Genomic DNA, 13,760 nt, shown 5'->3' on the forward strand with positions numbered 1-13,760 from the left:
AAAAAAAAAAAAAAAAAACACACACCACAGAATAAGATGCACTGGTCCTTTCAGTGACTTCAAGGTTCAGCTCCAAACTAGCACAATGCTAACATTATTCCACTATTTATTAACCTCATTTCAATAAAAATGAGTTAAAAAAAGGAACAACAGATTACTCAAGCAACCATGGACTTCCCCCACCATCTGAAAAAAATATCTAAGACACTAAAACAGAAAATACTTAATTTTCTTCTCTGTATTTGAGATATCTCTTTTAAATATCGGAGAAATACCAAAACAGCAGATCTTATACTATAACAGATATTATTTTCCATTCTCCTTCCACAGTACAAAATATTTAGCACCTTTCATGACATTTTTCTATTACTCAGTTAATAAGATAATCAAATGAGTCCATCGGAGGATTATTTAAGCAAATTAAATTACTGATAAATTTCAAATCAGGTGTAAGAACACATGTGACAACTATAAATTATCTCACACCCACAGATATCTCTACCCACTGTGAGAAATTGTTGAAAGCCCATCTATAAGCCAAATGATGCTAATATTTTATGGTACAGGTGAGAATGAACAAATACTGCAATTTGGTACTGCAAGAAAATACCTAGTTGTCTGACAAAATTCCTTCCTTGCTAGTCCTATTGTCCTTTGAAATATAAATTGAATCTCATGGTAAAATAATCTCTATTTCCTTGCTAAGAATAAAATTTCTAAGAACAAATCACATATATCTGCTTGTAAATCAGAAAACATAGAGTCCTACTAAGCTGTGTAAGAGTCAATTCTTTTTTCTTGGGTACCCAGGAAATTTGATAAATCAGCTAGTTAAAAAAGAAGACATTGAAGACGACCGAACGATTCTTGAGGATTCTTCTCAACTAAATCACCAAAGCTTCAGATCATATCATGCAAGATGATTAAATCCTATAAATTAATATAAAGGGTTCCAATTTACCATTTTATGGATGTACAGTTTTATTTCTTTTTTCTTCTCATGCATTTAAATGATTTTCAACAAATGAATACACCACACGACACCGTTAGTCTACATTTCTGTCCCACTGACTGGCAAGTTGGCAGGTGCCAGCTAGAACAACCATGACCTGAATTCACATACCTGTGCCTTACCAAACACTCATTACTTTTCACAAAACTCGTATAAATTAGATACTTCTGAGACCAGTTAGATTTGACATTCTACTAAAATTAGTTTGATTCAGACATATCTGGGCATAAACTGACAGATCAAACTGATTGCTAGTGTTGCCATAATCCAAATTTAGGAAAGCAAGCCAAAAATACAGTATTTATACATATTTTAAAAAATCCTCAAAGTTATTAGAGCTAGTGATATGGAAACTTTTCAAACTTATCAGAATAATCTGCAAGAGATTCAAGAGATTTTTCTACAGGGAGTCAATTTTGTCTCTAGTACAGATGCAAGATGTACTACCATCTGGCTTTGCAAAATATTATGCCTCTCTATAGGCAGCTATGAGCAAACCAAGACGTTAAGCAGTGAATATTACTTATTATAAACTTAAAACCAAGCTGGAAAAACATCAGAACCATGCTCTTCTCTTTCAATACAGAATTATCACAAAACTATTGCTCTAATAAAAATCAGGGCAATTTTAAGTCAGAAGAAAACAATGTCGAGGAAAGCCATGTATTCTAGGCTATTTGTTGAGAAAGAAAAATATACTTTTTAATTATCTGATTACTACCTGCAGAGCTAAATCTTGGGGAAAAATATAGAAAGAAACCAAATCTTTAGTTGTCAAACACATCTACTTGCATAAGAAACTGGGATACACACTTCAGAACCAAATTTTCTCAGTATATATAACATAGCATATACATGAGTAGCGCAACATAACGTCTTGAATCTGACGTTCTCAATTGTTTTCGTTATCATAATTGTTCACAGAAGAATGAAAAGCCTATGATTATTCATTTGGAATAAGACTCGGGATATGAGACTTAGTTCTGTGTTATAATACAAACTCTCGTTACGACACAGAACTTAACTGATTTGGTAGAAAAAACTATTTTGGCTTCTCACCTGAAAAATGATGGTCCTTTCTTTATCCCACTAGTTTTGAGTCTAGATGCCTTTAATCTAAAGTAGCGAGAGTTTTATAATATACTAGGGGTGCAACACAGTAAAAAATAGCATTTTGCAAGGAAAAGGAAAACCTGCCTAGCTTCCAAAACTAAGCTCAAATAGTTTTCTCCTACACATTCTCCAAAGCAACTGAAGATATACTGTGAATAGCTTATCTCTGTACTTTAACTGAAAAAACTAATCACATTTTCAGAAACAATGAAAAAGAGTAAGTTTTCTTTGTCTCATCCCTTGGATATTTTTTCTACAGAACTGGTTTGCCAACAGCTCCAGCGTTAAGACAAGGAACACGACCTGTTTGGGTAACACTAGGGTTTCTTGAAAAACCTTCAGCATCCTAGGTCTTTCCATTGTGTGCACCGTTCCTACTCCCCACCCCCAAAAGAAAATACAAATAATAAATGAAATTGCATCATATGATGCTATGAGAGGATGTCAGACTACTTTCACAGTCAACCCTATTTAAATGCATTTTGTTCTACAGATTACAGTGTGGCTACCTCACTGAACAAAGTCCTATCAGGACACAGGAGAGGTCTCAGTTTGAGAATTACATGGCTTTGTAGTCTGAAGATATGTGTTCTCCAAATAAAAAAAAAACTTCCACAAAATCATTGTAAATATATGATTTGTGAGGTAACCATATCACAAGTGATGGTTTTCTGTCAATTTCTGCTAAATTACCTAAAAAAATAGACAGCAATAATCAGTAAAATGATGCAAGCAAAACAGGCAAAAGTTAGTTTGGGTAGATCAGCATTCAGATGCAGGAAAAGCTGCAAAAACACATATCAAAATCTTAATCTAATAATACAACACTCTGATAAAATAGCATTTCTGGACCTAATTGTTCCTTAGATTGAAGCAGACATAGACATTCATTTTCAACAGCTGCAGCCCTTTGCAATACTACTATCCCAGCCCTTCTACCAGCATCTGTGGGTCTCAAGTAGTTGTGGGGATGCCGAGGTGGAACAACACTTCATATGACAAGTCTTGGAGATAGCTTGAGATAGGCTTGAAAGCTCTAAAGAAACAGCTTGAGTAGTCAGCTTGATTTTTGTCTGAAACAAACCAAGGCCAAAGCAACACAGCCACATCAGAATTCACCTCTGGCATCGCTGCAATAATGAAAAACTGGCTGGGAAGGGAGGAAGAGCCATCTTCCTAGATATAGTTTGTGCTACCAAACCACAAATCCATCAGAGCGTTAGCTTCCACTGAACGTGAGGAAGAACTTCTAGATCTGCTGTCTGTGATTACAGATTCAGCGGTAGGCTTAGCAGAGACTACAAATTACGTTGTGAAGAGTTGTTTAGTTGTTATTGCTGCTCAGAGACTCAGCAACCCTAGAGGTAACAACTATAATTCACTATACTCCAAAGGGCCATACACTTGAGTATGAAGAGCAGCAAGTGCTATAAATCATAAGGGAAAAAAAAATGAATCAAACATCTTCCATACCATATCCAGCAAAAGTTCGTTCTTAGGGCCTCCAAGAACAGCCTTTTATCGCCTTCTTTTGTTGATTTTTTTTTTTCCTGACATAAAACAATTATGAACATAAGCCAGCACCCAAATTGCTACTCAAATAGCTTTTCAAGAATGCAGCTCATTCAGAGCTCAGTTTTGTTTAAGTGTGAGCCAAAAACCTCTTTTTTTTWAAAAAAAAATAATGTTACAGGCAAAATATGACAGGGAAGGGAAGAATCATAAAATATAATTGTATCAATCTGCATTAATAATAGCCAGTTTTAATGACAAGAACATCTTGCTATCTCTAAGTCAGGACGTATACTTAAAGTGTCCTCAGGTAATATCTTAATGTTTGTACAGGTGGGATATATTCTACAGTACATAATTCTATTAAAAATTAAAACATAAGATGACATTGACTTTTTGATTGACTTGCAATTAGCTGATTATGGGTGTCTAAGTTTGCCTTGAAAGAGTCCCTGGCACCACCTCAAAAAGCACCAGATGCACCATTGGCATAAGCAGGGCGTTACATGCAGCTTTAGAGTTGGAGGGGGGGGGGGGGTTGTTTTGTTGTTGTTTTGCAGGGGGGTGGTATGGGGGAAGAGAGCAGGGAGGCAGCCACCAGGATCAGATAATGTCACTGGTGGTTAATACCTGAATAGGTGTGAGCAGTCAGGCTGGGCCGGGGAAGGAGCACACCCACCACAAGAGACATCGGAGAGACTTACATGCACCAAGATTCCTTAGCAGGTTTTGCAGCTGGTGGCACTCTGACACCGGCAGTCACCTTAGAGGAGGGGCAAAGGGAGAAATGGAAACCAGAAAAGGGGAAGAACCCACACCAACAGGCAGCCTGAAAGAGCAGCAACGTGATCCCAGACAAGTATCCTTCCTTGGGCATACTCTGCAGAAGAGTGGGCAGTGATGAGGATTTCTGTCATGGTTTTTCCCTTAATACATTGTAATTTTATTCAGGATCCGCTCAAACCTCTATTGCCTGTTCCTATTTAAGACACTATTAGAGCAGATTAGTGCGTGTTCTGATCAAAGGCAGGTACCACACGGCCTTTGGTTGTCAGGCTCCGCACATGGATATTTCAGAGTAACAGCAGATATTTAAATCACTTAACAACCCTTMTATTTGCTACGTCTGACTGTCAAGTGTGTCTCTGCAAATGTTCCAAAGGCTCAGCAGGATGGCTATGACTAGAAGTGTCTTTATCCCCTTTCAAAGAGAAAAAAAAAACAAAAAAATACATGAAGAACCGTTTAGCTTTTTGGTAAAGTCCAGAACAATTTGGAAAGTTTTCTTTCCCATGGTAATAATGTGCGAAAAATCTGAAAATACTGTATATAACAAGTCCAGAGACACACATGCTGTAGGAATTTCTTACCAAATGTATCATGGAAGAGGGACTGACCATTCAAACAGTTCTCATCTAAGCCCAAGCACTGCTGGAAGGTTAGAGCAAGCAACATCCGCTGAGCAACGGGAAAACCCCAACCACATCTYTTTGGCATACTCTGATTTGGGCCTTCAGTACCACAGCAAACACAAAGCAAGAGCAGTCACGGTAGAAGTCATAATATCAGTATCCTGAGCACCCTTCTTGATCTCTGCTCTGACAAGTCCTCAAGAATAAAACTGCATACAACCTAAGAAAGATCCCGTATGGGAAGCTACCGGTCTGCCAGACAAGCACCCTGCCGACACTAGGACCCTATGAACGGTTTGCAGCTGGTTTGTGCCGCAGCAGCAGAGCAGGCTGCACAGACGGACACGGCGCAGGAAACGCCGACACCACAGCTGAGCCTTCACGCGCGCACTGGCCGCTCCTCGTGCCTTTCCTCCCAACCCCAGAGAAGCTACCTTCTTGAAGGCAAACAGCACACAACGGTCYCCCCAGGAAACTGCTAACATTAGAAACACTTAGAAGTCAGAAAATAGAAACTGCACCGTCAAAGATGGAATATAATTCAAGAAATTGCTGATTTCACTGTTGATTCATTAATTCATTTTATGTTCTTGATTGCAATGACTTTTCATATAACAGTGTATCCATACACTGTCATAATTTTTCAAATAATTCTAATTCAGATTTAAGCTTGAATAATTCATTTAATCCTCAGTTTTAAGAAGCTGCTAAAAGTTTCACAAACAAGTTTTCCTATCCACTAAAAACTGAAGTATATCCAAGACTTAGGACTATCTCCTTGATAGGGAGAYATGTCTTTTTATTTTCAGAACAAAGTAATACACACATAAAACTGACATGAATGCAGCATTTAGGTGTACTACTCCATAAAAAATAAAAATATCCAAGAATACTTCACTAGAACCTAACAGTTGGAGGTAGTTAATCAGCAACTACTACCAAGAAATTCTTTAGGGAACTAGTTTGTCTTACATACAAGAACATTTGTAAAAAAAAAAAAAAAGAGAAGAAATTCTGTACCTTTAAATCCTTTCTTCAAAGGAATCATTGTAAGGGGAAGCCTARATTGAAACTTTAAGCTGAAACTTTAGGCTGAATAATTGAGAGCATTGCAGTTATGGGAAACTTGCTTTGTATTGGGCTCATTAAAARCATAAGGATGAAAATTACATTTTAGTTGTTAGTAATTGCATTTTGTGGACACCTGATTAGTCACGCTGGTCTTAAATGCTGACAAGACCATTAATAAATTGGGAATTAATGAATGAGGAAATCTGGAACGTGTCTGTGTAAATAAATCTTTAAAGTGATTATCATCTGTAATGTCATTTTAAGACAGTGAACATGGCATATTTGTACTAAAATAGCATTTTAAATACTGTAAATATATAGATTTTTTGAATTAAGGAAACAATTAGAAAAATACAGGTCAGTCAGTTTATTGTGTTAAAGGTAAAATAGTAACAGGTCATTACTGTATTAGCTAAGGCAAACAACTCATACATTGTAATCATACTTCAGAAAAACAATCACTCACTGAATGTTACTTCAACAATGTCAGCTTTAAAAAAAAGAAAAAGAAAAAAAAAGGGAGGAACTAGCAGGCAATGCTTTTGAAGAAAAAAATCTTCAGATTTTTTCTTAAGGCCACAACAGGACAGAAGAAAAATCATGGATAAACATCAGGAATTATGTTCTAGCCTCAGGGCTCCTATGCTCAAGAAATACAGCTACAGCATAGGGCTGCCAGAGATGAATTTACAGTCAACTACACACCCCACACAAGCTTCTGGCGTGGACATTAGCAAGGTACATTCAGGATATAACAGCTCACTGCCTCCAGCAAGATCATCCATATCACTGATTAATACATGCAAATGCATGTGATCATGTTTATCCATTATGTTCTCCCACATAAACAAATCTTTAGGTTTATAAGGTTTTTGTTTGTTTGTTTTTAAGATTAAAGTTAATCTTAAAGATTTTAATATAATATTTAATATTTTAATGCATTGATTCAGAAATAAATTATTTCATGGATATCCTAACTCAGTACTGACTGCCATCTTCAGGAGGAAAGCCCAAGATTCCTGCATATCGAATTCTACGCTAAAGGTACCAACTTCTAGCTTTTCACCAAGATTCACCCTCTATCTAATGATAAACATAARTATATTGCATGCTTTAATAGTGAAAACCATCCCAATTAACGGGTCAGATAAAGACCTATGCGTTACTGTGGCTCACTTAATCCTGAAAATAGGCTTGCACTGGACTCCATGAAAAGAAAATCCATGTGGCAAACAAGTAATTTTACATGTAGTTATAAGTGATGTTCTTCAGATCAGACATTAAAATGAAATACATGCTTCTGTTGAGTAGAAATTAAGCCTTCTGAGACACCTCAATAAAGGTTACAGATACCTCAGCAGATGCATCCCCTTATTAAAGCCTTTGCTCTAAAGGTTTGGCTGACACATCAAGAAACAAGCTCAATACTCAGAGCCATTTATATCTGTGCTGAACAGCACACATGGGGATAGACAGGAGCAAACAGCCTTGCAGAGACAGGGAAGTGGAGCAGGTATCACCTGACACAATTACATTTTCTTTGTTCTGTGTAAGTGGGAAGAACAGATGTATTCTGTAATGGTGCTGAGGCAATGAAGGAAAAAAAAATTAAAGGAAGAGAGACCAAAGAGGGAAGTTTCTGAAGAAACCAAAGATAACTAACTATGAGAGGCTGCCTTTTTCAAAAAATAAATAAATAAAAATTACAAGAAAGAAATTGCAAAAGTTGTCATCAGAGTACAAAGTAACAACAAAACATACTAGGAAAAAAGAATATAGCACTACCATTTAAGCTTTTAAGAAAGCAATTAAATAAAGAAGAAATTGGTTTTACTCTGGAGTGGTCTGAAGATCATACAAATAAGACTACAATGCTATCCWGGAAAAAAAAAAATCTCAGAACGCTGATAAGAAATCAGTAAATCAAATAGGTGTTGCCTATGCCCCTCCTTTTCGCTAACCGATACAAAACATACCTTAAAACATACCAGAAGGAATATATTCAGCAGGTCTAAATTGCATATGTAATTACAAGGGAAAGTGCTGCCTGCAGCTTCCCAAATGAAAGGTTTGCATTTATTTACATATACTCATCTTAAATATCTGTAACATCTATGAGGTAGCAGTGAACAACTTGTTCCCCTTGTATCGATGTGGAGGCATTTGTCCTTCCTCACCACCTCCCAGGTCAGATACGTTGCTCGCCTCATGCTGGACATCTGGCCTAGGAAGCTCTTCCTCCTTCATTCTCCAGCTTCTGCTTAGTATATTAATTCAACATTGCAAGGACAGAAGTAACGTAACAGCACAGGAAGAAACTTGGCATATATCTCATCACAAAATACCAAGATCAAGAAAGCATCTTATTGTGATTTTTGCAGTTAACATCTATTCACGTTCCTGGGAACATCAAATTTCTTGTGTCCATTATTCCTAGAGCATAATTTCTCCCTCAATTTCTGTCTTGTTTTCTGTAATACTATACACATGCTTTACACAAATGCACTAATAGAAAACCCACTTATTAATAAACTGCTAAATGAAATACAAGTCTTCATACTCATTGAAGCAGTATATTCTAAACTGAGCGATGAGTAGCTATCTCTACTAACAGGAAAGTGCAGCAAAGAAAGTGTTACCAGTCTAAGGAGTAGCACAGGCCTGGGCCTAAGATAGAAGACTTTGCTGTAATTTTATTATTCAATGAATTAKTCCTTCTTAATAAAAATAATCCAGGAAAAAAATGCCACTTAATAGGCATTCTAGAATGATTAGGCTTATGCAAGAAAAATACCCATGAGCGGCAAGCAATTATGCACATACATTTGTACTGTAGAAGTTAAATGTTTATTATGCTTTCAGATATCTAAAATAGTGCCCTAGTACAGAGGTAGTCAATTCCAGTAAAAGTTTGCATTTCACATTTAATCTATTCATATAATTTAATTGTGATAGTGTTATGTATTATACCAAAGTTGAATAAGTGTGTAATTATCTGAATGCAAGAATTTTTATGTAAGGGATAATTACAGTGCTACAGGCTATCCTCACAATACAGACAAGGATAGATGAACCAATTATTTTTTTTTTTTTAAACTGTTCATGCAACTCTTCCTTATTCCCGGGTAAATTTAAGATAGTACACAGACTATCATATTTATATGATTTTAGTTAGATGGCACGAAGAGTACATGTCCTGAATTCCACAGGAGTCTGAATGTTACAGTAGTTCAGTAGGAAATGAACTGMAAGTTTCTGCAGAAATGAATATTTAGTCATAAAAAAACTTTAAATTTGAAAATTCAACAAAGTACACAGATTCCAAGATGATTTGCATAGTAAGCTACCRGTGAAACATGAATGCACCTTTTCTGTTGTTCGACTTTGAACTCCTTTCTCCAAGGAATCTTCCACTATTCTTACAATATACTAAACTGAAATGTTCACTGACAATGGTCACTTCTAGGTACTTAGGTTATTTCTGTGCCAAGGACTGAAATTACTTCAAAACAAGGACACTTCGTGAGTATTTACTACTACCTAACCACTTAACTCTTTCTAACTAGGATTACTAGGTAGAACAAATAAACTAGTTAGTGAACAAATAAGTAATGAAATAATTTCCGGGAAAGACAACATTTTAAATACTTGTTGAAAACAAACAAAGATAATTCTACCTTAACATTCTCAAATTGGAGGAGGTAAGAGGGGCAGARAGAGGAGGAGGAACCTGGAATGCAAGGGAGAAAGGGAAAACTTTAGGAAATCACATCTGACTTGAGTGGGAGGTTGAACTAGATGATCTCCAGAGGTCCTTTCCAATCTCCACCATTCTGTGGCTCTCTGAAGGGCTACCACAGTTCTTTACCTCTAGCAGTCTGCCAGTAAGCAGAGATTTTAATTTATAAGYAATGATTGCCTTGATATTTTAGCTCCCTTACAGGCACTATTACCAGCTCTGCTACCTCTGGATTWAGCAACAGTCATAAAGAAAGCTGAGCTATTGAAGTTCTGCCATAACACAGTTATGGAGCGTGCATCTTTAGCACATTCACCACGCTCTCACAAATGGGCTTTAGGACACAATTTCAAGGAACAACAAGCATCATAAGGCATTTCCAGGCTTTATTTCTTTTCTTTCCCATCCCTCTCTACTGAAGACCTTTTTCGCCTGCTTCTGTTCACTGAATGGAATAGGATTGTTCCAAATATTCCTATTACACACCATTATATTTGTTAAGAAATTTCACAAAGCTTCCACTTTTGCAGCATTTCAGATTAACAGTTCTGCTTACCTGACTAGAACTGTGGAGCAAAAACCTTCAAGGCCAATTGCCTAATTCAGGATGCATGTATGAGACTGACTGCACGTATGCATTTGCAACAGGCACTAAAGAAAAGGAGTTAAAAGAAGAAAGAAAAGAAAAAATACTGCTTTATGACTAGCAATAACTGAGACAAAGATTCAGACAGTTAAGTCCAAAAACAATTTTAGCATCACCAACAATTTTAGCATTTAGTAATGGTGGAACATTATAAGACATGAAGCTATTCTACATTTCTGATCGGTTTTACCTTTTCTGGGTCATTGGTTAGCAAAGATCCCCTTTCAAGGCACACAAAGGACTAGGGTATCAAATATGCAGTCATTATTACCCTCCGTTTTATTCCTTTGCATTTTTGCAGAAGCAAATCTTAAAAACCAAGCATCAGATACCAACACTTTCCATGCATCTTCCAAGTGATACCTATAGTCATGTATTACCAAGAACCTGATTGATACATAACTCTGAAAGGAAGTACTCAGCGTGAAGGTTAAAATAAAAATAATTAAAAAAAATCATAAAAATAATGCTGCACTACTGCGGATGGGTTGTCCCCATTTATGCTACAAAAATAATGAGCATACACTAAAGAGGTAAGCAAGTCTGTATTTGTTGTTCAAATGTTAAATAAAATGTTGGACAGCTTTCCATTTTATATTAATAATAAGTTTCATTTGATAATAATAAGGTATTGCCAATAAGAAAAAAAGAACTGGGTGTCCTGAAACTGCACTATTTTACATTAATGGTTGTGTGAATCAGTGGGGCTTCCATGTTTTTTTAATCAAATTTCATTTCGCAGCAATAATTTTAATGGCTACTTTAAACCATTTCCACTCCCTTAAGGGATGTTGGGCTCTGATAAAAACACAGCCATGAATTTGTTTTCCTACACAACAGAAACATGCTTTAGCAATAGCAATTTCTTTTATTAGCACCCTGCTGCTTAGTTTATGAAAGAGGAAAAAAAAAAGGAAAAAAAATTAAGAAGAGTTCCACCAACAGATAAGGAAAATAATTACCCTTTGACACATTGTGAGGAAGAGTAAAATTAACTCTCTCCTTGCTGTCAGCAGAAGACAGATGACCAGTGTTAGTTAGACGGTAACCAGCCATTCTGCAAATAAACTGTCTTCTTCCTCCACGGTGGGCAGGGCAGGTCGCACTGCAGCACAGTCCTCATGGTGCAAAGGGCCTAGTGCACGGCAGAAGGAGGCTCCATAAAGCAAAAGCAGCTGAATGTCCTGGGAAAATTTAAGCATCCCTAGCATCCACAAGCATTTTATATTGCTGCAAACAGAAGGGAAATAGATATCACACACCTTATAGGGACACAGCTGAAAATTAAGTGCAACCTGAAGCGCTCTCCACAGAAACCGAAGCAGCTGCTGTGGGCAGTGTGGTGCTGGGGGTGTTTGTTTATGGGGAGAGAATGCAGACCCACTCAGCTCAACGGTATTACGGAAGGGGAATCCCAGGGCAGAGCCGTTAAGGTGACAGGCGGGCTAACCTGTCCCAGGTGCGGCCTAGGGAAGCTTCCAGAAGGGGCCGGGCGGGGCCGCCATTTCCCGCCTCCTGCCGGCCTCCTCACGCAAGTGCCAGGATGCAGTGAGAGTGTCTGCAGCACACCTGGATCTGCTCTCTGCTTGCTCCATTTTATTTTCCAATTAATTACCACAGAATGTGTTGCTGCTTTGTCACTTCTTTTTCTTTCTGTGCGGATTGAAGCCTTTTGGAGTGCTCCTGTGCATGCACACCCGTTTACCTGCCCCATCAGGAACCACATCCTTGGTTTACCTCAAATTTACCTAAAACGGTGGCAGTGGCRCGGGCATGGCACCCTCTCAGTGCCTCTGTTTAGTGCCCGTGCCAGAGGGGGCTCCTCTGAACTGTTTCACGTGTGATTTTAGAACATTTTGGATGTGTCTCCAAGAGCAAGTGGGCCGATRAGGAAAACTGTTTATGCACCCCGTGCACGCCAAAGAAACCTTCCAGCACACCAGGCTGTCCAGCTCCAGTGGTTTTAGGTCATCCAGGCAGGCTTTGAGCAGCATAGCTTGTTTTAGTTCACCCTCAGTGTAAAATCTAATGCCTTAATCTCAAAGCTTCTTAAGGTAAGTCACTGGTGCTCCATAACTGGGGCAAGGTGACAGTAAGTGAATAATCTTGATGGTTTGGTTGGGATCATTGGTCGTATATTAAGCTTGCATAACTTGACTGACCCTGCTGGATTTTCTGCAGTTTTGAAGAACATTTACAAAGATCCCAGAGCACTCGACCCAGCAAGCAGGTGTGCAGGGGTGGTGTGATTCAAAATAATGCTCAGACTGCACTTCAATTTTGAATAATTTAAATAAGATAATTTTTGAAGAGCAATAAGGAAACATGACAGCAGCTTCAGAATGAAGATAAAGGTTTTGTTTACATAATGTTTTAAAAATAAATTTTAAATATAAGTTTTAAAACATGAAGTATTTTATTTAAAAAATGAAGAAATGGGTGAAATTGGAATGTGACTCTTCAAATCGGATACTCTTAACACTGAATGCTAGTTTATGCAGTGTTTGCTTAACTAACTTAAATAATGTTTCTTTTAGTACTTAGTTTATTATCAGTCTCCTGCACATTTAATGATTGATTCACACTTAGAAGTCTTYATGATCCTATAAACTTTCTTAGAAATAGTTTACAGATGTTCTTACCTGAAGAAACTGTAATTGTTCTCATTTCAGTCTGAACCTGTAACAGTCTGTGTRGGCCTGAAGGCATCTTTTCCCTGTCTGTATTTTACCCACCATATTCTGCATTTGTGATTTTTCCAGATACAGCAACACTCAATTTTATTTATCACAGAAATAGTTCAATTTACAACTATCACCAGCCAGAGATTTTTCTCCGACCAAAGCCTTCCTCAGCACCTGCTAGATTTCCCAGAATAATAAGAATAGTACATTAGGTACAATAGGTGCGTTTGATAAATGTTTGTTTCCAGTAATCAATTTCAGTATTAGCTAAGGTGAAACTTTAATTGCTTTGTAGAATTTTTTCACTCAAAAAAATTCTTTATATTTAAATAAATTCAAGCTATTCTTCTTTATATAGTCTTTTAATGTCCACAGTGATGTTTCATGAGGATTTATTAAAAAAAAAATAAATAAAAAGAGAGAGAGAGGAGTTTAAAACACTGGAAATTATTCCATCTAGTTCACGCTGAACATGGAAATAGAAACCTCGCATAAATGTTTTTATGTTTCAGTCAGTATCCTTTAGAATTAAAAAATGATTTTTTGGAAGCAGAAATAAAGTTATCATTAA

At 37.1% G+C, this 13,760-nt stretch overlaps 1 long non-coding RNA gene across 3 annotated transcripts in view; it reads right to left on the bottom strand.

Moving 5' to 3' along the window:
• The window catches only part of LOC112943450, a 36,078-nt gene extending 24,394 nt beyond the window's left edge, over positions 1-11,684 (bottom strand). For 2 of the 3 annotated variants that reach the window (XR_003248577.1, XR_003248575.1), the window contains exons 1-2: positions 11,468-11,684; positions 10,416-10,510 (exon numbers count right to left, since the gene is read on the bottom strand). This is a non-coding gene — a long non-coding RNA (uncharacterized LOC112943450). The remainder of the gene's footprint in view (positions 1-10,415; positions 10,511-11,467) is intronic. The other variant, XR_003248576.1, reaches the window with a different exon arrangement.
• Between the last annotated feature and the right edge of the window lie 2,076 nt (positions 11,685-13,760).

This window comes from Nothoprocta perdicaria, unplaced genomic scaffold, assembly GCF_003342845.1.
Source record: "Nothoprocta perdicaria isolate Ctin4 unplaced genomic scaffold, notPer1 scaffold_149, whole genome shotgun sequence".
In the NCBI taxonomy this organism is placed as follows: domain Eukaryota; kingdom Metazoa; phylum Chordata; class Aves; order Tinamiformes; family Tinamidae; genus Nothoprocta; species Nothoprocta perdicaria.